At 44.6% G+C, this 27410-nt stretch overlaps 1 protein-coding gene and 1 long non-coding RNA gene across 1 annotated transcript; both read right to left on the minus strand.

Moving 5' to 3' along the window:
- The window catches only part of LOC140690314 (trafficking protein particle complex subunit 9-like), a 329996-nt gene that overhangs the window by 102373 nt on the left and 200213 nt on the right, over positions 1-27410 (minus strand).
- On the minus strand, positions 15285-27189 carry LOC140690321 (uncharacterized). Its single transcript, XR_012065562.1, has 3 exons — positions 26919-27189; positions 26399-26453; positions 15285-15512 (listed from the first exon to the last, which is right to left on the minus strand). It is a non-coding gene; the product is annotated as an uncharacterized lncRNA (long non-coding RNA).

Consider the following 27410-nt stretch of genomic DNA (forward strand, 5'->3'; position numbering starts at 1 on the left):
CGCTAACAAGTCCCCCATAAGAAAAGCCGGCATCCACACTGCCCCTGCCGTCCCCAAGTAGCCCCGAAGCCCATATCCCAGCCTGTGAATGGTCTTCAAATGATCCCCCAGTTGGTGGCACCCTCCACCTCTTCCCCGCTACACACACACACAAAGCCACGACAGCCTTCCCAAAGCACAAATTTGATTACATCAACCCCACTTCAAACAGTTCAGAGGCTCCCTGGTAGAGTACTAGCCCCACCCCAGACCCTGCTCGCCCAGCCTCATCTCAGTACATAGGTCCCCAGTGACCTCAGGAGCCCCCTGACCTGCTCCTACTTCCCACTTGCCTCCAGGTTCATTTTGACTGTTTCCCAAGGAAGCCTTCCCTCCCTCCAACCTCCACAATTTGTTCCTCTCTTCCTAGAACATTCTAGGCTAACTGACAACGCTAAGCTCTCAAGAAGCAAATACATTTTGCTTATTTATGTGGCTACATTCTCTCTCCCCTAGACTCACTGAAGTGCACGTGTTATGAATAAATGAATGACGGGTTGGATCTCAAAGGGACAGACATACCTGCTCTCACCCGTCCCGACCCTTTTGTCTGTAGTATATCAGAAGCAAAACCAGAAGTACCTTCCCTGAGGGTCACTTCTGTTGACACCCTTCACTGCCTACTGTGTCAGTTCTAGTAAAACTCAACTTCTTCCAAAGCCCTACACCCCGGACTCTCTCCAGTGTCCTCCCCAGCAGGGGCTCCCTCCACACTGGACCGCACAGGGCACTCTCCCCGGGTCCCCACGCCAAAAGCCTCCAGGCCTCTGCCCGGGCTGCACCTGCGACCTGAGCCACATTCTTGACTCCTTCTCTTGGCTGACTCTTACTCTGTCCTCACAACTGAATGTACAGCCCATTTCTTCCAGGAAGTCCTCTCTGATAATGTCCTTTAGGTCTTGTCTGGGCTCTATCTATAGCAGCAGTACATGGTGACCAACTGGGTGTTTGCCCGCTCCTTTGAGACCACGAACACTTGGGAACCACGTGGGAAGGAGTGAGAGATTACAAGGCAGGTGGGGGAATCAAAAAGCAGAAATCACAGCCCAAGTCCCAAATTCAAGGATACTTTCTCAGAAAAAAGTATAAACTATTTCACACGTGTGCCATTTGGCTACTATTTTTGTGGCTTGTGGACAGCAAGAACTTGGTGTTCTAGCCCAAAACCCAGGTTACATGCAAAGAAATGTATATATTCTTATCCAAAGGAAACCAGAGCTGCTCAACAACAGTTTTCATTTAGAACTGAAAGGAAATTTGATAAAGGCAATCTCTCTCTCTTCTTTCTTTTCTGGAATCATATAATTTTAGAAGTATTTGTGTGACTAACAGACGGCTACAGCCCGTGATTCTGCACTGAAGTGTTTGAGGCTGAGGAAGCCTAGATTACATTCACTCTGTAAATGCAATCACACCAACACACTGATAGGTGCCGTGAGTGGTGGAGCTGATGTTCCAAAGCAGGCAACATTATTCTGTAAGAGAACTCTAAATAGAAAGTAAGAAATGCAATGTCCTGTACTCAATTTCATTTGCTATATGGGCCATTAACTGATAGTATATCTTGACTAATGAAACCCAAAAATAAATTGTCAACTTCGATTTTCTTCATCTGACCGTTTTATGCTAACATCGGATATTAAACTCTCACTCCATATGGAAAGCTCAGGCCTACGCTGCAGCACAGTTACATCCCGTGGAAGAAAGCCGACCAAGGGAGAACTGGAGAGTTTCCCTTCAGAAGCTGCAAAGTCTGGTTTTGCACCTGTACACCATTTGCAACCACGTCATCATCAAAGGAGTTAGACGTTACCTCTCTGGGACGAAAATCACTGCGTGCTTCAGAACCATCAAAGAATGCTGAGCTTTGTGAAACAGTCCAGAGGCGCTTAAATCATACTTTTTCTGAAAGGCTCCAAAACTGACCCACTTCACCATTCCAGGTATAACAGGGAAGTACTGGAAACAGTAGAGAGAACATGCCCTTGAATTCTGACAAGGCCCTGCTTGAATCCTGCTACAGCATTTACTAGTCGCTAAATGGACCAATTCTTTAACCCCTCTGAGAAGGCTTCCCAATCCCCAAAAGGGGGCTGCCACCGCCCACCTGGGAGGCATGGATGTGAATGAAACACGCAAGTAGGGCGGCCGACTGGTACCTGACACGGGGCCTGGCTAGTTTCCCTCCGCTGCCCTTCTCCCCTTTAAACTTGCACTGTTCCCCCGGTAACGATCAAGCCCCCGGAACAGACTGCCCGTATCTTCTGTGTATCCCTGGATACATGCCTTACCCTTAGGAGGCCAGAAAAACAACTGCCTCCTCCCAAGTCACTAACAATGTTCTTAAGAGTCTGGGTATTTTTAACTCTATTTTTCAGGGAGACTATTCCAGAATTTTGCAAGCACCATTCTCCAGGTTGGCTCCCCTCCCAGTGCCCATCCCTTCTCACCTCAGATCCTCTGTCTGACTGCCTTCTGTTCATGGGAAAGCGAGTCCGGTAAGGTGGGGCCCCCTGGGCCTCCCTCCCTCACTCACAGGTGATTGTGACTAACTTCTCCCCACTCCTCACTGCAACTCTAGCTTCTGAGGAGTCTACCCTCCCGTACCCTGCAGCCTCTGCACCTTCCCAAGACGCACACGTGGCCACGACCCTCCCTTCAGATTTCTTCCTGGCTGGCCCTGCCCAGCCCCTGGCCCCTTAAGGATAACTGGCATTGCTTTGAAAATGGCAAACGCCACTGACTGACACACCAGAGCTGTATGGTCTGGGCTTTCCTCCAACCAAGACACAGCCCTGCCCCCCTCAGTCTCAGTCTGCAGCTCTCGAGATGATCTAATTCACATGCAAGGCTGTGAACACCAGCTAAGAATGACGACTCCCAACGTGTATCTCTAGTCCGGCTCCTTCACCTGAGCCCCAGGCTCATCGACCCGAGTGCCTCTTTGAAGTCCTAATTTGGATGACAAATGGCATCTTAAAAATGCCTCATGTCCACCATTTACTCTGGAATTCCATTCCTGTCAGGTATCTCCCAGACTCCCCATTTTAGTAACAGCCCCAGCACCCACCGAGGTGTCTGAGGTCACATTCAATTTCCACTGTTCCCTCCCCCAGGCCCTGCCCTGGAATCAGTCCTGTTATCTCCATCAATAAGCCCATCTCAAGTGTAGTTCTGTAGGGACCATGGCCGGAAACACACAAGCTCACAGCATGGTGCACTAACAGTCCTCCGTAGGGTGCTCCCTGGATGGGGAGGCATCTCCTGCCGCTGTTCACCTCAGAAGGCAGTGGATTCTCACACAGGAGGCCCAGGAGAAGGGACTCAAGGTTCTCCCATGGTCTGAGCTTTGAAGGGCCCGAGGTCTGGGGGAGCTCCTAATTAGCAGACACACTTGCCAATGAGCAGATGAGGATGGGGGAACCCACGCAAGGCTGTTATCACTTCAACTCATGGGCTCTCAGGAGCCATGGGAAAGGCCTGTGTCCAGTGTACAGCCCAGCCATCACAGATCCCAGCCTGCATTTGCCAACCCGGACAGCCTAGACTCCATCTACTTGCGACACTTACTTCTGTTCTGTTCCCCACCCAGAATGTGATGGACTCATTCAGATATTCTGGCCTGTCTCAAGCGAGACAAATTCAGTGAAAAATGAAGTGTCCACATTTGGACCAGAGCATGAAAGGAGAAACAAGGCCTCATGGTCAGCATGATGGTGGTGGCCAAACAATTCCACCAGGTGAGATGAACCAGGGTAGGGTTGAGAATCCAAGGTCCTGGGTTGGACAAATCATCTTCCTTCATTGTTGACTGGGGTGTTGGGGACTGACTACCACAAACTAACGACACGTTAGGGGGCCCACGTGGTGGGCGTCAGCTGCAACAGAAACGGATTCAGCTCTTTACTGCCAACATGGGTTAAAAGTAAAGGCCGAGGCAGGAAGGTCTGCACGGCTGCTGAGGCAAACCACAGACCCAGCTCTGAATGCCCACTGGCTGGAGCAGAGAGGAAGCTACTGCCCTTTTAGCAGTCCCTTTGCCCAACAGATCCAGGTAAGCCAGCTACTTAGGAGAAGGCCATGTTGTCCTGATACTCAGAAAAACCAGCCTCGTAAAGGGAAAAAATAGTGGCATGGATTTTAGACCCAATTCTGCCCCTTTATGAAGGCAAAGTAAAGTAAATGGCACGGGGAAGTTGAATGCAAAAAAAAAAATTAAAGAACCAAACGGTGACCGCTTCCTCCAACAGCGTCCCCTGCAGCTGTCACCTCCGTGGCGGCCACATCCTCACCAGTGACCGCCGGCCAGGAAGCGACGTCACGCACGTCACACAGCGACAGCCAGGAACCGCGTGCTGAGCACGTTTGTGTAAAAGCAGGAATCGAGCAAAATGCTGCAGAGTTTGACCTTACAAGTTTAAATACTCCATGAAAAGAATCCCTGAGCAGCCGACTAAATCAATTCACATCTTACTTCTTCAAAACAATGAAACAAATTTAATAAGGGCGCATTTGTCACCAAATAAAAGGAGGACCAAACATGTTCCTCAAAAGCAAGGATTTCAACAGGTATCAAACACCAGTGGGTGATGAGCTAACAAAGCAAATATTCCAAAAAATTAGAAAATAAAAAATGACTAAGATAATAGATGGATCAAAACAGCTGTTAAGTTGTTGCTTTTTAAAGCGATGGAGACTGTACGGAGGGCAATCTGGCTATTTCAAATGCAGGGTGTGCACAGCCCACATTTTCAGAAGCAACAACATGCTCACTGGGCAGTACAAGTGAAAAAGGAGTAAAGAAAAAGGAAAAGAGGAACAAGAGAAAATTAGAATCACACAAGAACAAAAATAATTTTGACTGCATGTACAAGAATTTATGTGAGTGTGTGAGGCCAGGGACGCGGGGATGGTGAGGCCCAACCTCACCTCCTGCTCAAGGGAAAGCAGGGGCCTGAGGGGAGCGGCGCTGCCGGGGGACCACAACGTGTTCAGCTCCCCTAACCAAAATTCGACCTACAAGCGACTAGGCAGCTTTTGAGCTACAAATTATTGTCGCATTTCAGTCTGGACCGTTTTACTCACTTCCACCAAGAGTAGCAGGAGAGAATGAGGCTCTGCTCCTGCACCAAAGCATTGTTTAAAAAATTAATGACTGTGGAATAGTTAAAGAAACAATGGAGTAAAAGTGACTGGAGGAGAATGTGCTTGACCCGAGCTCACTGGCCGCGTTATCTCAATGACGTTCAGATGCTGGCTGAGCCCTTATGGTACCAGAATAGACAGACCCACAAGGAGGCAGGTTTAATGTGCTGAACCACTGTGGGCTAAGTACACATCCGGCTACTCCGCCAAGTCCCAAGGGCAGACTTCAAAAGGCAAAAACAAGCTGGCATTCTCTGGTGGGTCTGCAGACTCAGAGACAAGCATTTGTTGAGCAAAAATGTCACCAGTGCCTCCTATGACAAAAGAAGTGGCACTGGCGTGGGGGCTGGGGCAGGGCTCCAGGCTTCCACTGCTCACTCACCAGTCTGTCCAGGGGGAGAAGGTGGTCCCTGCTTAGGTTTCGCTGATGCACCTACTTGACTAATGTCTGGGGCCTCAGCAGGAGTTGACAGATGAGGTGAACGGAGCGAGACTCTGTGTAGCACGGTGCTGGGAGCTATGCCCTCAGCAGTGCCCAGGCTCCTAAACATGCCAGCTCATCTCCAAGAAGCAGATGGGGAGTGCGGGCATGTAGATCACAGGGCCCTGTGAGGACAAGTACAGATCATGGCCACGACATGCCTCTCCTCTTCCTTAAGCCATAGAGGTATTTCTGGGGAGGAACAGAAAATTCATCCAGAGCCTGCTAGGTGGGCTCTCGCAGGTGGGACTAGTGTCCCCTGTGCTTCTCACTCACAGGGCTGGTCTAGACATTCTTTTTATTAATTCCCTAGCATCTTCTCCTCCAACTTACCAACAACCAGAAAGTAGGATCTGATCTTAGGTAAGTTCAAGAATCACAGAGCACCACCTCCAAAGCGGGCCCGGTAGCACATGCCAGGTCTTCTGACCGCCACCTGTGGGACCACCATGAGCCCTCTCCAGACTCAAGGACCGAGGCCGTAGGCCGGGGGGACACAGCTTCCCTCACTCACCCCAGCAAAGGGGAACCACGTCTCGGCAAAGGCATCTCACCCTCTTCAGCCCGAGGGAAAACATGATAGATATACAGGGAAACAGAGCAGAAGGTGGGGGGTAGGCAGCCCAGAAGAGCTCATCTGTACTTCCGAGGCAAAGTGGGGCCATTGACTTAATCACAGGGACAAAGTGGGAATGAACATTTCCCTGCTCTGTCCCATACACCGTGATACGCCTTTCCCTGCATAAGGAGTTCATTAGGAAGTCCCTGGCGGTGTTTCTGATGTCCTAACTTGGCATGGTGGCTGTCGGGCAGGAAGAGACGGCCTGAGCTGAAAAGGTGCTGGGCCTGGGAGGCAGGTGACAGCGGCTCCAGCCGCAGCTCAACCAGCGCCTCGTTCTGCCTCTCGGGGCTCAGCATCTCATCTATAAGCAAAGGGATGAGCATGTACCAGGACAGGCTGCGCAACAGAAATGAAATGAGAGCCATGTAAAGAAAGTTTCCCAGTTGCCACGTTTAAAATTTGAAACAAAGAAACAAACCAACAAACAAAAAACAAATACTAGAATGTGATTTTAAGAACAGATCTTACTTAATCTACTGTATGTAAAATACTATTATTTTGACATGTAATCAATATAGGAAGTAGAGAGATAGTTTATGTACTTTTACTAGACAAGCCTCAGCGTCTGATGTGCATTTGACCTACAGTACATCTCAGCTGAGTCCAGCCTCCTCCCCAGTGCTCCTAGCATCAGTGGCTTTGGCTACTTTATTGGACAGCAACTCCAGGGGTCCCACCATGTTCCTGGCTGTAAAGCGGGAGTAAGTGTCCACACTAACCCTAAAAGGATCTCTCTGAAATAAAGGCGGATTCACTTTGAAATGTCTGGAAACCGGCGGGCTGCACCTCCCTCCCCCCTTGGCTACAAGATTGACTTCTTCCTTGCTGATCCCTTTCTGGATGTAGGGAAGCAATCCAGCACACAGCCAAGGTGGACTGGCTTCCAGGTTAACTTACCTGCTGTCTGTGTCCAGTCCCATGAAGTCCTCCTTCTCAAACGGGATGCAGGGGAGGGGGATCTTGTCCCCAGAATTCTTGGGGCCACCATCCAGCCACTTGGACTTGAGCAAGATGAAGAGTGACTCAGTGAAGTCCTCGATCCTCTTCTCCACCACCCTGCAGTACTCTTAGATTGAAGGCAACGTCGGTGCGCGTCTGCTCGGCTACCTCCCCATGCTGCACAAAGACAAAAAGCTGAGAGTCATTAAGCGATGTGCCATACAGCTCCTCTGCATGTGGAGCTTCTCGAAGGCCTTGGCAGAGAGACATTCGGTAATGGTGACAAGGCCCACGACCTTGGGGTGTTTCTGGAAGACGCTCCACCGATTCTCGGGCACATAGCGGTGCCTGTAGTGGATACAGAGTGTCCACTGGGAGCCACAAGGGCTGATATGGCTAACCGAGGTGAGTAGCTGATAGATGCAAAAGAAATTCTCCTCTGAGATGATCTCTATGGATTGGACCACAACGGGACGAGTCTGGTGGTCCTCAGCACACTGCACGTAGTCAGGGATGCTCATGTTGCAGGCCCTGCCGAGAGGGGAGAGGAGATCGAGGTACATTCTCTGCTGTGTGCTACGGGCCCATCTGGGTTGCGGTGACCTGGTGTGTACCAGCCAGAAGACAAGGGAAGCCAAAGCAAATCCAAGGGTACAGTTTGTCCTCAGAGTCTGCATATGGCTACTGTAGCTCGGATCACATTACCCAGCTTTTGGTCTAGGCTTCCTGCCTCTGCAGAGAAAGGTCATTTCTTATTTTCTATTTCCAAGCACCTAGCAAGGCCCTGATGCAAAGTCACTGCTCAAAAATGCTGAATAAAGAAATGAACAAAGGAAATGCTTCCCCAACCCCCTTCAGCAGAATATAAAGAGAAGGACCACAGTAGGATCAAAAGATCTGGATTCCTATTCAATTTATTTGAACTCCTAAGCTTCATAATAATGGATAAGAAAACTTGCCTTGGGGTAGAGGGTACTGTTCATTGGTGGAGCACATGCTTAGCATGTACGAGGTCCTGGGTTCAAACCCCAGTACCTCATTTTAAAAAATCAAACAAATAAATACACCTAATTTCCCTCTTGAAAAAGTATTTTTTAATTCAAAAGTCAAAAAACACCTTGCAATTGACACAACATTGTAAACTTGACTATACTTCAATTAAAAAAAAAGCCTTGCCTTACAAGAATATATCTGGATTACGGATGTTTGAAAATGTAAAATGCATAGGGTACCACCTGCATAAAAGGAGGTGACTGTACACATGTTCTATCCCTCCTTTATGAGTTATACTTCCTTTGGGGGGGTTATAACCTCTCAGAGCTAATTTTCTCAGATTAAAAAATATAAACATTACTTGATTCTCAGTACTGCTGAAGAATCAGATAACTCTATGAAAGCATCTGACCCACAGAGTTTACTCAATAAATGTTTGTTGAATGAATGAATAAACAAGCAAAGTGAATGCTGCTCCCTGCCACAAACCATCATAATGGTACTGCCTGGAAATCCCAAGTCCACGTTCACCCGACTCTGCATTAACAATGTGGGTGACCTGGACAGGCCTGCGTGCTTCACGAAGCCCCAGTTTAATCGTGAATAGAAATAAGGGCAATAACACAAACCTCAAATTGTTAGTGAGTCAGTAATGAATTGTACCCCAACACTGCAAGATGGAACCATTAAGAAAACTGGGCAAAGGGTCCATAGGCCCTCTCCATATAATCTCTTACTACCACATGGGAATCTACATTACATCTCAAAATTAAAAGTCTAATATTTTAAAGAGGTTATCGAGGTTAGGTGAGCTCACTGTCTCAAATAAGGAACACACAGTACAAATAGGACAATGCCCAGCCCATGAGATACACTCAGTTAACATTCCCACTGAGCCCACTAGTCCCTCCAACTTCAGAGCAAGAGGATGGGTCCTCGTGGCAACAGGCCACAGCACCTGAAGCTAACAAAGCTAATGGTGTCCACTTAAAAGAGCCCCTGTCACCACCCTTGTTCTAATTTTCTATTTGTAATTTTTTTCTTTTCATTAAATTGGAACTCCAAATTGCATAGAATTCTTACCAGATATCATGATGGCAGCCCTTCAAAACCTGACCACAGAGATCATGATGGCAGCCCTTCTTGGTGAAACAATAAAATGAAAAGCCATTTCCACAAGACCTCTGTGTAAATCTACTAGGGAACTTCATCCTGGACTGAGGAAGAGGACTGGGGAGTAGGGGGTAAACTGGGACACGGAGAAATATGGGCCACCTGTCCCACAATGGACTTTAGACTCACCCTCACCCTCCAGGAACGTCTAAATACACACAGACAGAGTGCTATGGACAAGAATTTTTTTTAAACAAATCCCTGAATCCCTAGCAGATCTTGTTTCTACCGAGACACAAATGTCTTATTTGTATAATGTTTCACAGAAGCCTTAAAATATTATCACCCCAACTTGACACATCAAGAAAGTGAGGTAGAGAAGTTTATCACATTCTACAAGATTAGAGAGAGGCCACGTCAGACACCGTATTTAAATCCAAGTCCCTGCTCCGTTGCTCACACTAGAAAGTGTCACATACTGCCTCTTTCCTGCCCTCTCCCTGCAATAAATCTCTGAAGAGTCTTTTCTGTGTCACCTGCAATCAAAATCACATCAATTTTTCACAAAGAGCTATGTCACTCCTTGGAGGACATACCAAAATCTAAAGGGTTGGGTTGAGAGGAGATATTTGCATTTTCTGTTTCTCAAAGGAAACATGGCTTTAAAAGAAACTGAAAAGTATTTATCTAGTCTAAGCGCTCATTGTGCACAGAAAGAAACGGAGGCTCAGAGGAGAAGAGGAAAGGGCGTTATTAACAAATATTGCCTCAGCGCAGCACTAAGCCAGCCCTGGGCACTTCTGGGGGAGGATCTGGAAGGCCCAGGAAAATGAGTGTTAGAAAATAGAAAGAGAAGAAGAATATAAGGTCCCGTCTCTACACCACCATACCATGAATTTCCACCAAATTACCCAGTATGGGTGCAGCCAATAGTAAGGTTGTCTAAACAGGTTATTGAAACCTGGAATTCTCAACCATAGTGGAAATTCCAGCATTTACTGTGCTTTTTTCCCAGTTCAATCATCAATTCAGTGGGCATTCTGTACCAGGGACTACACGAGACCTGGAGTTCTCCCAAATAAAGATCTCTATTACCACGTGTGCAAACCACATAAAGGCAACCAGAAGAAAAGCGCCCACAGATAAGATGGAATTACTGAAACTGAAAGCAGCCAAAGAGCATATATTACTAGGAAAAATGGTGCTCCTATAAATGGACTCATGGACATAGAAAGCAAACTGTATTTAGCAGGCAGGAAAGGAGGGATTAACAGATACAAATTAGTAAATATAAAATAAATGACAAGGACCTGCTATATAACACAGGGAACTATATTCAATTTCTTGTAATGAGTTATACTAAAAACAATCTAAAACATATGTATATACATATGCATATGTTTATAACTGAATCTCTGCTGTACACCTGAAACTAACATTGTAAATTGACTACACTTAAATAAAAAATAATTTAAAAAATAAGTAAAAATAAAAGCAACGCCATTAAGAAAAAATAAAAGAACACTCTAATCCCCTTAGCTGTAGGTGGTGGAGAATTCTGGTTGTAAACACCAAGTCCACTGGATCACTCCAGCAATGGCTGTCACTCTTTCTGACCATCAGAGAGTCACTTGCTTCACTGAGGTTTCTTTTCTCTTCTGTGAAAGGCTACAGCTGCAACTAACGATGTATAGAATCTCATCATTCACAAGCCCAACAAGTAGTGAGGACTTCCCATGGGCCAGGCTCTGGACAAAGGAAAATATAGGGTCCGAAATATATTCATGGGTAGAAGAAGTTTGTGCCATAAAGACGTTAATTCTTCCTGTTTTGATAGACAGATTCATTGCAATTCTGATTAGAATTCCTACCAGATTTTTCTTGGAATGTAACAAGTGAATTTATGGTCAAGATTAGCCAAGAAATTTCTTTAGAACCACCACTGGGGAGGGGTGGATAGGTCATTAATTTCCACTGCTCTTTCTGAAGTGATAAAAACGTTCTGGAATAATAATGGTTGCACAACTGTGAATATGCTAAAAGCTGCTGAATTTTACCATTTAAATGGATGTACTTCATGGTGTGTGAACTATATCACAATAACGCTGTTATATGAAAAAATATTTCTTGACAAATATTTTTCTTTTTATACCACTAGTCTGTCCCACAATTTAAGAAAAACAAAAAACCAATACAAACCAAACTGTGCCAGGAGTTCTTTAGGACTGCAATATCCCTGGGTCTCCAAGGCCTCTGGTGATGCTGTTCCTGTTAACACACACTAGCTGGGCTGGGCTAGCTAGGGACTGTAACTATCTTTTTAAAATTGACTGTCACACGTTTCACCCTTGGAGAGGGAAGGAAGGAGGATATCACAGCTTCATGCCTTCAGCTCATTTTTAACAGAACCAAGCCCTGCTTTCACCACTGTTAATCCCTCTCACTATAAAAACACGTGACATCAACAAGCACCGCCATCATAACACCTGAAAGTGTTGAAGATACTTACCTGCAGCAGAAACACTGAGGGAGGAGACAGAAGCTTGCTCAGCACTGATGCTCCCTTTTCCCGACTCCACCAGGTGAAGCTGGGCGCTACAGCCAGAGGCTCTCAGTCCGGGGAGCAGCACACACGCCACTGAGCTGGTCCTGAGGGAGGGTGAAAGGGAAAGGAGGGCAGCCCTAGGGGGGAGGGAAAGGGGGGGTGCGGGCTGCAGCCCCGCTCGGAGGCCAGCCCCAGCACCAGCATAAGCCGCCCGCTCCCGTCCAGGTCCGCAGACCACGCCCGCCCGGGAAACAGCCCGCCCATTGGTGGGGACGGGTAGGCGGCCGAGGAGAGGAAGCCCGGGGGGAGAGGACTCGCGGGCGGGAGAGGGGAAGGGGACGCCAGCCGTGGACTGAGGGGATCCCGGCTGCGTGAGAGGTGGCAGGCGCACACCTGGACCTGGACAGCTGTGGCCGGGGCGCCGGGGCAGGTGGTGCTGTCAGAAGGGTCTGCCCAGAGAAATTCAGCTGAACACGGGCTGACTGGCGCCCTTGGGGGCTGTGAAAGGCGGATCACCCTCCCGAAGCCGCCTGAACCCTTTCCCTGGAGCCCCCCACCTTGCACTTCCACAGCCAGAAGCCCCGGCCCCAGGCAGGAACCAAAGGCCTAACGGGCGACAGAGTTGAGAAGCATTTGGGGCCAATCCCCGGCTCGGACATGGAGCTTCGAACCAGGGGACCACCAGGCACCGACAGCGCATGCGCAGGAGGGACATGGATCCTCTCTGGATTCTGTGAGAGAAGGTGGGACAGCGAGGGAGGGAGAAGATGGGAGCGGGTGGAGAAGAGGGGAAAAGTGGAGGGATACAGATGGACAGGAAGAGCAGAGAAGGGATGGGTCTGGATAGGGGAGTGTCGTAGCGGAGTTGGAGAGAAAAAGCTTTACCTCTAGGGCACCCTGAGATGGCAGACCTACCTCTGTACCCTTCTGTAACCGTTCAAGTCCCGCAGCTCATGTTTTACCTCCCTGATCCAGCCCTCCATCAGATGCTTCTGCAGAAACACTACGGGGATCACACCCGTTGCCCCCATGCGGAGCTGGGTTTTCTGTTGCTCTGAGAACCAAGCACCCGCAGGTGTTGTCGCTCAGAACTTCCTTGGGAAGAGTACATATTCCCCTTTTACACGCTGGGAAACAGGCAGGAAGGATCACTGCCTTAGCTCCACTGTCCCAGGTGTTGGGCTGGCGGGGAGTGGTGTGGTACAAGATCAGAGCCCCAGACAGAGCAGACTGCCTGAGTGTTGGTGCATAGTCCCCATCCCTCCTGGGTAAACCATACCCCAACCTAGTGGAAACATCAAGGGCTCACAGTGGTTTCCTGGGGGTGGGAGAGCTGTCCTCATGTGAAGGAAAAGTCCAGCTGGGCTAACAAGCTAAGTCACAAATCTAAGTGTGATAAGTGTCGGTTTACTGATCTAAGTTCTGCTGGGCTATCTCGTAAATCTGAAGTTTAGTGTCAGTTTATTGGGCTAACAACCTAACTCGTAATTCCAAGCTCAACAAGTGTCAGTAATGTGAACTATTACAAATTGATAAACTGCAGTGTACTGATTCCTTGCATTTTGTTCTTTGAGTCTTATTGGCTAATATCCCCTTACTTGTATTGAAGTCTTTAAAACCTCATGTGCACGTCTTGGAGGTGCTCAGAAATTCGGAGCAGAAGCCCCTCTGAGCCCGCCGGCATAATAATTCTGAGTACTCCAGCACTCCGATTGGTGCTTGTTTCTTGGCTGGCCTGTTTCCATAACACTCAGCTCCAGTGCCCTGCTTTCTAGGTAGATAGGAGTGTTACCAAGTCCAAATTCATACTCCTCAGTGCAGGACAGGCCAATAAGTTTGGAAACCAGATGTTGGGGCTTGGAATAGCAAGTTTCTGTAGACCTAGTTGGCAAACTAATGTTCTGGAAAACCATCTCCCCAAGTCACAATTCAGGCTCCTTTCCTACGCGCTTGGTTGTTGCAAACTTCTTAGTGTAGGAATTCCTTCTTGTTAGAATCCTTTGTTCTTACAGCTATCTGCGTGGGTCAGATCCCTGTAAATCTCCAACAAAACAAACGTTATTTTCTATTCTGCAATTTGCTATCTTTTAATGAATGAAAAAATGTTAAATATCCTTAAAGGTCAGAGCTTCAGAATAAGCTCTCCTGTGTATTTCAGGCTCTAGGCAACAATTTTTTACAAGCAAGATGAAGCCTAGGAGACAGAGCATAGGGTTAAATTCAAAGGAACAGATCTAATATGGAGTCAGATTTGTTCTGTTCTATTACCCGGGCAGAAGCCACTTGAGGATTTAAATCTCTTTAAGTTAAAAATAACTAAAATTTTAAAGGAATTTACATACATAGGTGGGAATGTGCAAAGCATATCTGGAAAAGCACCCAAAACATAGTAAACAGTGGCATCTCCAGACAGGGCTGAAAGAACAGAGGATGAGGGAAAACTTCTTTCACTTGTGTATTTTTGTGCTCTGTTTGAGTTTTTTTTTTAAACTTTTGCTTGCATTTCTTTTTCAGTTAAAATAATGTGTAATGGAGCAAAGGAGTAACTAGCTTAGCAAATACAGCAGCCATGGAATCACTAAGTCATCACTTTTGATTTAAGCCAGAAACATTTATTGACTCTCTCCAATGTGCTCAGTCCTGTTTTAAGACTTCTTTTATTATAATAATAAAATAATAATTTTATTTTATTATAATAATAAAATAATAATAATAATTATTATTATTATACTATTATTATTTCTAGTACTATTACTATTACTATTATTACTATTATTTTATGAAATAATAACATGGTATACCTCACCCCTGCCCATGACTGGTGGAAAACCAACTGAGTTTTTCTTGTGTTGTTTTCCAAGGAGTAGAGATGAGTTTATAAACAGAACACATCTTCAGGGCAAAACAGGCAGTGTGCATTACCAGCAGGCCAGACAGCAATGAAGGGTTTTCAATTGAGGCGCAAAGAAGCTGAGAGAGAAAGCCTCAAGGACACTACAAAAAGCTGCCCAAACTGCCATCTCCATGGTACTACTGAAATAAGAAAGAACAAATCTGACTCCACATTTGATCTGTTTCTTTGACTTTAACAAAGCCAAGTTAATATGCTCCGGTCTTTTCATGGGTTATGATGTCACAGAGGAAACGGACAGGTCAACAAGGAACCACTCTGCCGTGATCACGGAGCCGGGGAAAGGGATGGGTTGCAAGATGTATGAAGCAGCCGCAACTGTGCCCGTGCTTCTAGGCAGGTATCCAAAATCGCCTCGACAAGGTGTCAAACATTTGTGCCCACGTCCTCATCAACAGACATGTATTAAAGACAAATGGAAACATATAAAAGGCCAATACCCTTGCTGGGTACACCGTCCAAAGAACAAAGTCTCAGTTTGACAACTGGCCATCTCGGTTCCATGGGATTCATTCTTGGAGAACCTTAAAAACCACTCTTCTGTCCTCAAGAATTACTGCATATTTGTCCTATCTTTGGCTCAGGGATGCAGCACGTTCAAGTGAACTTTAATGTCTGCACAGATTTGACTGTCTTTCTCCAGGTTCATTTGTCCATTCCAATGAGGCCTGAGCTATGTCCATCCTCCGTAAGATCTATTCCCTCCAGTGACAGTTCATTGAGCCTGCAATTAAAAGCCAAGTGAACAAGACTGTCCTCAGCTAAAAATTTCACCCACCCTTCACTGTTTTCTTAATCTCCTCTCCTGGCTAATTGCAACAGACTAACACCTCCCTCCACCAAGACTAAAAACTATGTCATTTTGTCTCCCCAAAGAGAAAGTAAGGTCCATAATAGAGGAGACAACTACATAGTCACCTCTGAATTCGTAGCATATAGAACTGTTAATAAATAGATCTATGATCATGGCTTCTTTCCTTTAAAACCTTTCTGGTTATTTGAATGAGACCTTGGAAGGGAGGTGTTTGCTGTCCAGTATCTTGATCCACAAGACTCTGGAGGCCTTTTTCAGAATGGCTGTTCACTGATTCATTCAAAACACAACTTATCAATCAAGGAGTATCTGTGCTTTTCTGCCAGGTGTTTGTGGTCACTCTAATGCCAGAACAACTTTAAATTATATCCTTACTTTGGATTTGTTATTTTTCCCCTCTTCCAACAAAATTGACTTTCCTTAATTTCTTGCCTTGAGGAATTATTTTTTTTTTCCTATTTCACCCTTTAGTAAACCAAGATCCTCAGGATGGGCTTGGCCCATAATATGATCCCCCATCCAACTCCTAGTGTCAGAGGCCTGGGGCTCACATCCTGCCCTCCTGTCAAGGCAACTGAAAATCAGTTCAGGATCAAACCAGCACCCCAGGGATTCTAAGGCTCGCATATCTCCCAGAAACCCTGCTTTCTCATTTGTCTTGGCTTCTGAGAATTTTCCCTCACTTTCTTGACAATTAGTTGTGCAGCTTGAAAGATGAGGAAGGAAGGTTTTATTTCTTAATCAGCATTTTAAGGAACTTGTGTAATGAAAGTTTTCACGAGTTTCTAGAACCCTCCATTGCCGAGAAAGAAAACACACTAGACATTTTCTAAATTTAGCTCCCATGTGCATTTTTTCTTTGTTTTTGTTTTCTTAACTGTTAACAGACATTTTTTAATTAAAAAAAAATAAGGCCCCAAAAAGGATAGAACACTGAAGGGGCAATCAAAATTAAAGGGCAAAGACAGAAAAATGATAACTACTCTACAAAGTTAATATAATACATACACTATGTATCAGATCAGCAATTCTCAGTAACAGCTAATTGAAAAATGACCATGAGGTAAAATTTCTCTCCTGTCAGGACATGGCCAACAGAAAATACAATTAAACCAACAAACTAATATCCTAAGTCTGGCGAGGTACAGAAGTCTACAAGCTAAATGTGTCTTCTTCTGGAAAAGAGGAAGACACACCAGCTCTTTTCTGTGGAGCCTGAGCCCACGGGAGGACGGTGAAGTGAGCTCTGTAAGTACCCAATTAGCAAACTGAGTGATGAATAAATAGACGTGAGCTTTGATGACAGAGGTGATACTACTATTCATTTGTCCTGTAAAGTATGACTTCCGTTCAGTGATCAATACTTCGGTGTCCTCAGGAGTTGACATTATTCGAAAATGCACAGCCTGGGCGCAGACCTCCACTTTCAGCTCGTGACACTGCACTTAGATGTCACAAGGGCACCTCCAACTCCACCTGCAAAGAGCTGACTTCACGGTGCTCCTCCAATAGCCGTCCTGCCCAGGGCCTCTGGTCGGGGGCTAAGTTCTCCGTGCCTCTCCCAACTCAGACCCATCACTCACAGATGTCAATGGACCCCTCCTTCAGGGCCCAGATATCCTCAGACACCGAGTCCCACCACCCACACCTGACCTACCAGATACTCACTGGCACTCACTCAGCACTGACTCTGTGCTGGGACCATGCTGCACACTGCAAACGTTATCTTACTGGATCTCCACAACAGTCCTGGGAATTGGGTACATCGCTGCTTCAATTGATTAGATAAATTGTTTCACTTCCTTGAGTGCGTCATTCAAACTGACACGGCTACTGAGCCACAAGCCTGGGCCTGAAAACCACTTGAAAATTGAACACTGCTACACCTCGCAGCCACCCTACTCTGACTCATCACATCACCTCCTGCCAAGCCTTCTAAATGTTTCCAAGCATTCTACAAGACAAAAGTGAACTACGAGAGCACCCCACTCTCCAACATAAAATCTGTCAATGATGGTCCGCTGCCCTTAGGAGAAAGCCCCACCAGGCCTGAGCACAGCCCAACGGCCCAGCATCCGCGTTCCCTGCGCGGCCACGCCGCCTCACCCAGTACGCAGCTCTACACGTGCCTTCTCTAGGACAGGGATGCAGACTCCGCACAACCCAGGGCTTGTCTCACTTGAACAATGATCACCTTCTTCAGTGTTCATCTTCTTCTTTGCTGACCCTCAGAAAAATGTTTTCTCATGATGAATAAATATCTTTTTCCTTATAACTTCCCATCATTGATAATGAGCTCCCCCGAAAGAGAGAAGACCTAATTGTCAGTCTCCTTATCTGTAAAGTGAGATTAACAAGGAAATATGTGAGGTTTTATGAGAAATAATATTCATGTGAGGCTGAGGGACAATTCCATCATACAATAAGCACTCAATATGTGCTTAATTAATATTAATAAGAATATATTGCATTCCAGCAACCTTCAATCAATTTTTAATGACTTTGTCCAACAGACTACTGACAAACTGTTGGACGAACCACTTTGAGCAGATCAGCACAAGCGTACTGGGATAGGTAAGCGCTGACTCCAGTTGCAGCTGCAGCCACCCAGCACTACGGGGTGGGGGCAGTTTGCTCAAGCTCTTACATGTTGCTTGAGCATTTAGTTGTCGTTATTGATTAAAGACAGGTGAGGGTTCTTTAGTCAAAGCACCTGAAACATAAATCTTCAAAGATTGATGCAAATTAGGTTTCAAGAACAACACTCTCACTAGAAATTATTTGAAAATCATAGTCTTAGCTACTCCGCACATCAAAAGGGCATGTTCTTAATGTATCTGACTAAATACACCGGAAGGGTTGTTTAAAAGAAATTACGATGAAGCCATCCTGAATAAGCTCCAGTATCATCTGCACAAAGCCCCACCCAAGGGTCTCATTTCACATTTCCACATAGGTGTTCAGGTAGCTTAACTTGGGTCTTGGTTTCTTATAACACGGGGCGGGGAATAGTTGTGGATAGATTTAAGTAGCAAATATATAACTAGGGTAATTGCTGTTAAGGAATTCTAGAAATAAGAAGATTGATATATAGTCCCACCCATAAGAAACTCAGCATGTCCAATTACAGCAGCATTAAAAATAAAATGAGGGATACATTTAACAAAAGTTTACAAGATTTGTACATTGAACTTTTTGAAGTATCACCAAAATAAATTTTAAAAGATCTACATATATGGAAGACATCCCATTTCCATGGAATGATAGACAGTATTATTAAAAATATTAAGACTCCTCAAAATGATCTACATATACAGTGGAATCCCTATCAAAATTCCAGCTGACTTCTTTGCAAAAATTGAAAAACTGATCCCAAAATTAATATGGACGTGCAAGGGGCCCAGGATAGGCAAAACAACCTTGCAAAAGAAGAGTAAAGTTGGAGGACTCACTTTAAAAGGTACTAAAATGCTATAGTAATAAGTCAGTATGATGCTGGCATAAGTTTGGATAAATAAATCTATGAGACACAATAAAAACCCATGGGGAAAAACTTTCATTTACAGACAGTTTTCCACTACGGGGCCAAAAACACCCCATTGAAAGAATAGTCTATTCAACAAATTGTGCAGGGACAGCTGGGTATCTGCAGGCAAAAGAATCAATCTGGAATCTGAACACCCATATTTTATATAACAAATAAAAATTAAAACAAAGTAGATCACAGACAGAAATGTAAAAATTAAACCTATAAACTTTCTAAAAGAAGACACAGTATAAATCTTTGTGTTCCTAGGATAGGCTTTGGTTTCCTGGATACAATACCAAGAGCACAAGTGATAGAAGAAAAAAGCAGATAAACTGGACTTCATCAAAATTAAAACCCTTACAAAAGACATCATCAAGAAAGTCAAATGACAGGGGAAATGGGTATCTCAAGTCAGAGAGTGCGTGCTTAGCAAGAAAAATAAAATAAATCATTACATCTAACTACCTCCCCTGTAAAGAAATTGTTTTAATGTTTAAAAAAAATAAAGTGAAAGACAATGTGCAGAACAGAAGAACAATTTTGCAAAACATTTATCTAATAAGAGAGTAGCATCCAGGATATATAACGAATTCTTACAACTGAACAATACAATAAAACAGACCCAATTTTTAAATTTACCACGAATTTAGATACATATACAAATGGCCAATAAGCATATGAAAAGATGCTCAACATCACTAGACAAATCAAAATCAAAATGAGATCTCATTTTACACCCACTAGGATGGTTATTACCAAATCATGGACAATAACAAATGTCATTCAGGAGGCAGAGAAACCTCATATGCGGCCAGGGGAAAGGGACAATTGTGCAACTTCTTTGGAGAAGTCTGGTATTTCCTCAAAAGCTTAGAGTTATATGGCTCAGCAATTCCACTCCTATATGTAGAGTCATCCCTCAATACCCTTGGGTGGTTGGTTTCAGGAACCCCACACCCTGGATACCATAATCCAAGGATGTTCGAGTCCCTTTACAATCAGCCATCTGGATCCATGTAGTGGAAACTACAGATATGGAGGGCCAACTGTACAGCCAACAGAATGAAAACATATTCTCATAAAAATTTCACATCAATATTCATAGCAGTATCATTCAGAGTAGCCAAAAGTTACTAACAATATCCATCCATCAATGAACGGATAAACACATTTACCAAGAATAGGCCCACAAACTTTTGGTCATTGAAACTTTGACAAAGGAGGTGAGAACATACAATGGAGTAAAGACAGCCTCTTCAGCAAATGGTGCAGGGAAAACTGCACAGCTGCATGTAAATCAATGAAGTTAGACTACTCCCTCACAGCATACACAAAAATGAATTCAAAATGTGTTAAAGAATTAAACATGTAGACAAGACACTATAAACCTCTTAGAAGCAACCATAAGCAAAACATGTGACATACATCTCAGCAATGTTTTCCTAGAGCAGTCTACTCAAGCAATAGAAAAACAACCAAAAATATACAAGAGGGCTCTAATTAAACTTACAAACATTTGCACAGCTATGGAAACAGTAAGCAAAACAAAAAGACAACCAACCTATGGAATGGGAGAAAATATTTGCAATAAATGAAACTGCTAGGGGCTTAATTCCCAGAATATGTAAACAGCTTTTACACTTAATAAGAAAGAAAAACAAACAATTCAATTCAAAAATTGGCAGAAGTCCTAAAGAAACATTTCTCCAATGAAGACGCACAAATGACCAGTAGGCACATGAAAAAATGTTCAATATCATTATCAGAGAAATGCAAATCAAAACTGCAATCAAATATCACCTCTCACCAGTCAGAATAGCCATCATTCAGAAGTTCACAGACAATAAATACTGGAGAGGCTGCGGAGAATTGGGAACCCTCCTACACTGTGGTGGGAATGCAGTTTGGTGGAGCCATTGTGGAAAAATTATACAGGTTCATCAAAGACAAAACCTTGACCTCCCAGATGACCCAGCAATCCCACTCCTGGGCATATATCCAGAAGGAACCCTAATTAAAAAAGACACCTACACCCCAATGTTCACAGCAGCACTATTTACAATAGCAAGACATGGAAACAACCGAAATGTCCACTGACAGATGGCTGGATAAAGAGGTTGTAGCATATTTGTCCAATAGACTACTATTCAGCCATAAAATAATAATAAAATAATGCCATTTGCAGCAACATCAATGGACCTGGAGAATGTCATTCTAAGTGAAGTAAGCCAGAAAGAGAAAGGAAAATACCACATGAGATTGCTGACATGTGGAATCACAAAAAAAAAAAAAAAGAAAGAAACAAAAAGATAAATTTCTCTACAGAACAGAAACAGACAGAGTCACAGGAACCAAACTGTGGTTACCAGAGGGGGGAGGGTGTGGGAAGGAATAAATTGGGAGTTCAAGATTTGCAGTTACTGAGTATGTAAAGAATAAACAGCAAGTTTATACTGTATAGCACAGGAGAATATATTTAATATCTTATAGTAACTTATGTTTAAAAACAGTATGAAAATGAATGCCGGTATGTTCCTTTTTAACTGAAGTCTTGTGCTGTAGACAAGAAACTGACACAACATTATAAACTGACTAGACTTCAATGAAAATATTTTTAAATAGACTAAAACCAAAAAAAATAGAAAAGGATATTATCAAACAAAAAGAATAAAGTACTGATTCAGGCTACAATATGGATGAACCTTGAAAATTTATGCTAAAATAAGCCAGACACAGAAAGCCAAATAGTGCCCTTTAAGGTGAACTGTATCTAAGCGTTTATTGTACTACTCCTGTAAATTTTCCAGAGGTTTGAAATCTATCAATATCAAAATAAAATGTATTATGCATTAAAAACTTAAAACGCTTCCTCACAGGAGGGCTTTGATTATTAAATGCAGAAACGCATATAAAGCTCTTGGAAAAACAATTTGCACGTCCACACACAGTCACTGCTCTCACTGCCACTCAGAGGGTGGTGCCAGCGCTGATGAGAGCTGCCTCCACTCGCTCCCCTGCAGAAAGGAGTGAAGGCCTGAGCTCTGCCATGCAGGGTGAGCGTGAACCTGAGTCATACACAGCCACGTTCCAGACTCTGCGTTACCCAACTTTCTTATACAAACTGCAACATGTAATGTAAACACGCTAGAGGGATGTATCTTACAACACAGGGAATACAGACAATGTTTTACAGTAACTATAAATGGAGCATCTATTGTACACCTGAAACTAATATCATATTTTAAATCAGCTATATCTCTATAAAAAATTAAAAAATATTTTTAAAATGTTATCACTTTAATATTCAAATCGGTTTTTAAGTAAATACTAAACAGCTTAGAATATATAAAAGCATTTAATTGTGCTGTTTGTTTGCATATTTACATTCAGCCTCTTGCTAAAAGAGAATTTAAACAATTTTTTTAAACACAGCTTAACAACCATAACAACAAAAAGGCAAAACGGAGAGTGAAGAGAAAATGGAGATTCAATACTTAAATGAAACCAGGGGGAGATAAACTCATAAAAATGGATTCCATGAAATCAGGGCAAGTGTTAAAGGCCGACTACAAATTCAGCTGTAAGATTCTTGGCAGCTAAAGCAAAAAGAAAATGATGAAGGGGCGGGTGGTAGAGCATGTGCTTAGCGTGCACGGGGTCCTGGGTTCAAGCCCCAGGGCCTCCACTAACAGATAAATACATCTAATTACCTTCCCACCAAAAGAACCCCAAAGAAAAGAAAAAGAGAAATTTCTTTCCCAAAAAACCCTGATATTAAATTTGGGTTAAATACTTAAAAACAGATAAAAAGAAAAATAAAAAAGATAAGTGACACTGTGAAGGAAAACCCCAGCTGGGCTAACAAGCTAAGTCACAAATCTAAGTGTGATAATGTCGGTTTACTGATCTAAGTTTTGCTGAGCTACTTGGTAAACCTGAAGTTTAGTGTCAGTTTAATGGGCTAATAAGCTAACACGTAAATCCAAGGACAACAATTGTCAGTAACGGGATCTGTTCCAAATTGATAAGCTTCAGTGTACTGATTCCTTGCTTTTTGTTGTTTGAGCCTTATTGGCTAATAGCCCCATACTTGTAATTAACCCTATAAAACCTCATGTGCACGTCTTGGAGGTGCTCAGAGCTTTGGAAAAGAAGCCCCTCTGAGCGTGTCAGCATAATAAATCTCAGTACTACAACCCTGTGAGTTATACTTGTTTCTTGGCTTGCCTGTTGTTTCTATAACAACACAAGCGATAATGCCCGTGAGATAAATCTGCGGAGGTTGCTGTCAGGTCCCCATGTCTCACGTAGGAAAATCTGAAACATTTTTCTCACCATTCAGGGTCATCATAAGCCCACCTCACACCTCCCGCAGTTAAATGCAAGAGCACAGGTAGGGCCAGACCTTTGCTGTCTCTGTGTCATCACAGTGAGACAGGATGGAAGGGGGAAGAGCACAGCCATTCAAGGAAGGCCACAGCAATTAACATCAAAATGTTAAAGGATTCAACCCCCAATAGGCCTTGAGGCTCAGGATGAAGAGATTTAACTTCTAGCAGATCTTGAGCTTCAGTAAACATCCATTGTATTAGTAACTTGGTCAATAACATGCCCCAGGCAACATGGCAGTCCCAATGATAGCCACAAAAGGTCAAAGGGTGGGAAATGGCCAACTCCCTGGGAATCCCAGCGCCTTACCCTAAGGCTGGTCCTTCTACTTATTAGCATATGAAACCACCAAGCCCAAGAAAACAAGCAACACAGCGCCACCTCGCGGTCACCACTCTCTCTCCCTCTTTGGGGAAGGCCCTCAATCTGTGGAGTGTGTACCTACTTCTAATATGAGCATCAAACCCCCACACCTCGTGACGTTTCTCTTGCATTTCAATGTATCTCTCTGAATAAATCTACCTTTACTCAACACTGGCTTGCTCTTGAATTCTTTACTGCATGAAGTTAAGGAACAAAATCTGGTGGGGCACATCCCAGGGGCTCAATGAAAGCCTGGGACACAGCCCTTCTCATGCCCAACGTTTTTTATTCTTGTATCAACAGGACTGGGCTGTGAAGGGAGGTCTGAGGCCACAGCTAAGGGACAGAAGCAGCCTCCAGGGCTCCAATTGGTGGGCAGTCTCTCCCCCAGAATGGGTCTTGGGGTCTGCCCGGTTCTCTGTGTTTCTCTGTTGTGCTGACTCCCCAGACATACAGCGTACTCCTAGGCTTGTCCCCACAAAACCCTTCTCTCCAAAATACAAGCACATCATGTCACAATCCTCTTGTTCAACAAGGAAATGTTCAGCCCACTTTTTTTCCTCCCCAATAAAGTACCCAACTGTCCTCGCTCCCATCACACCACTATTTTTTGTGAGAACTCTGCACTCGCCACACCCCATCCTGAACACAGGTGCCTTACTGGCTGTGATTGAGATGTTTCTTTCTCACACAGCCTGCGTCCTTTCACTTTCCCCTTGTTACCTTAAAAAAGCATTTCCTGAGTCACTCACCCCTCTGATTCTGAACTAACAAAGTGCTGAGGTTGCAGTCACTATATGCATACATCCCAGTTTTGGCTAGGTTTTCATCACAAGATCTTCATTAAGGAGCTGCATCAAGAAGTTTAAAGAGGCTATTCTTACATCTGAGTGGAGGAGCCTGAAAAAAGTTGAATGGCTTTGAAGAGAGAGTTAACTAGGGACAAAGAAGTTGCAGGTCCTAGTCAAAAGTGTCATGAGGCAAAATGTTCTCCCAAGGCTCAGTGTGGCTTATGAACACGGAGTCGGCGGGGAGGAGGTGACAGGCAGTGAGTAGGGTGAGTGATACGGGTTACGCTCCCCCAGCTGGGGAAGAAAAGGTTTTTTCCAGTTTTCCAAACAATTTCTTACTACCTTTTTCTATTATTGTCACATACTATTTCCAACGAATTAAGCATATCAATGTCAGTCATTTGGGCCACTTGGGAGAAGCTACACGATGCCATTCACAGGGCTGGGACATGACAGCCACACCAGTCTAGATTGAAAGAACAGTCGGGGTATTTGCAAGGTAATCACGGGCATGCAGCAAACTCCCCAGCTTCAATGACCTCATCTCAATGCTGGGGCCAAGAAAACTACCAAGCAAAGTGCATGATGATTATGGCCAACATCTGTTTACTAGGTAAGTGCCCGTGAAAGCTGCCGCTTAATGGGGAATGAGTACGTTCAACGAGGCCCTGTCTACCTGGCCACACGCGCCCTGCCTTCCTGCCTTGGTGCAGCAGCAGAAATTGTTTAGCTGAGATGAACACCCCCAGAGCAGCCTCGACGGGAAAGCTCCCAGCTCTGCACGGCGAGACGTGTTCCTTTCCTTCTCAGAGCTGATCACAATTTGCTGTCGTCTGTTTTTATGTTTATCCCTTTTGTAACTGTCTCTCCTTCGGAGTTTTTGCTCAAGCAGCACAGGGCCAGATGTGTCTTGCGGCCTGCCGGATATTCTGGGCAGGGAAACAGCCGACTCCATATCTGGCTCTGGTGCTGAACAGAGAGGGCAGAAGGCCCAGGGGGCCATGCTGAACCGAGGCGTCTGCACCCAAAATTATGGTCTGATTTTGGGCAAATTATACAGTCTTTTTACCATGAGATTCCTCATCTGTCCATGAAAATAACTGTCCATGGCACATAGAATTACAAGGATTATAGGAAATCACCAAATTCATAACCTAGCCAAGGGGCTACAAGTGCATCCTCAACAGACAAATGCTGCCTTTACGGCTCTGACACATGCTAAGCGGGGCGGCCCCACACAGTGAACACTGCTAAGTGCCAGTGGGTTAAGTGCTTCATGTGCGCTATAATACTCTTTAGATCTTACAACAATCCCAGGGTGAAACGAATGTTATGCCCATTTCACAGATTCACCAACAGGTTAAGAGATTTTGAATTCTATTTCAAGGCCCTATGGTGAAGAAATGGCAATTTAAACCGGAATCTGGGCCCAGGCCTTGGCTCCATCTCTCTCCAATCCACCTGACCACTTGCCTTTGAATTCCACCTCTCCAATACACAAGTTTCAGCCGGCCAGCTCTTAAATGCAATTTGTGCAGTTTGTCAATGTTGGTTAATTACCATAAACTGTTCTCAGAAACCACTACAGTAAAGAAAGGTGGACTTAAGGAATTCTGCATTGCGTTCTCCTGCAATGTGCAGGATCCCTTTCCTACACCTCCAAATCCAAGTGTATGCTTCCTCCCTGTTTATGTTTGCACACGGCTTATTAAAGCAGAAGGTACCTGCAGTAATTCCATCTCGGTTGCTTTCCAAGGTTGCAGATTATCCATAATCAGTCTGTGAACGAAAATACTACAATGTGAATGAGAATACTGCAACCATGACAGTAAACAAAGAATACTGAAACCAAGTCATTAAAGGCTGCCGCCACCCCCCAGCTAGGACAGGCCTGCAGCCCAGCTGCTACAGCAACTCACAATGGTGTCATCTGAGCAGACTCAGAATAAGAAAGGACAGGCTACTGGCCCGAGATAGCTAGGTGCTTGTCTAAAAAATGAATTCAGTGAGTCCAAATATTTGCTTCCTCTCACACATACAAAAGTACTAAATTCTTGAACTTGAGATACCTGGCTTTCTTTAGATAACAAGCAATCTTTTATTGTTCCAACAACCTGGTCTTTGTTGTAAAGCTCCTATATATCCTAGCTCTGCCTCAACCTCTTGGGAGCAGTCCCTCAGAGAGTTCTGACAGGCTGTCATCCTGGCTCGAGTCCTCCCGCCAAATGAAACATAACTCTTAACTTTTAGGCTGCACATGTATTTCAGTCAACAGTTTTGGACACCATGAAGCACCACAGCAGATTTCTCTCCACCTGAACTCTCCAAGTAACCGGAGCCTTGGTACCAGCAGTGGCCCTTTGTGCCCATCCACCTCCTCGGGGAGTCCAGATGAATTTGGGTGAGTCTCTCTTGGTTCTCGGATCTCACATATTGGTTGATGATCCTAAGTTTATCTGGCGGTGTATCCAGGTACGTGGCCCTCCAGTTGAAAGAACCTGAGGTGAATTACCCACCCAGTGGAGACATATTGGGTGGGGCCTGGTTGAAAAATAACAGGAAATATCCACCTTGAGGATATGTCCAAAGTGGGGCTGGTGGAAACATATGAGGAAAATACTCACCCAGTGGAGACATCCTGAGTGAGTCCAAGTTGAAAGACACTGGGTTCAGGACTGAGTGGTTAGGTAAGAGTCTGGTCTAATATTTTCCTCAATTTGGTTACCTACATTGAAT

Source organism: Vicugna pacos, chromosome 30, assembly GCF_048564905.1.
Source record: "Vicugna pacos chromosome 30, VicPac4, whole genome shotgun sequence".
Lineage (NCBI taxonomy): Eukaryota > Metazoa > Chordata > Mammalia > Artiodactyla > Camelidae > Vicugna > Vicugna pacos.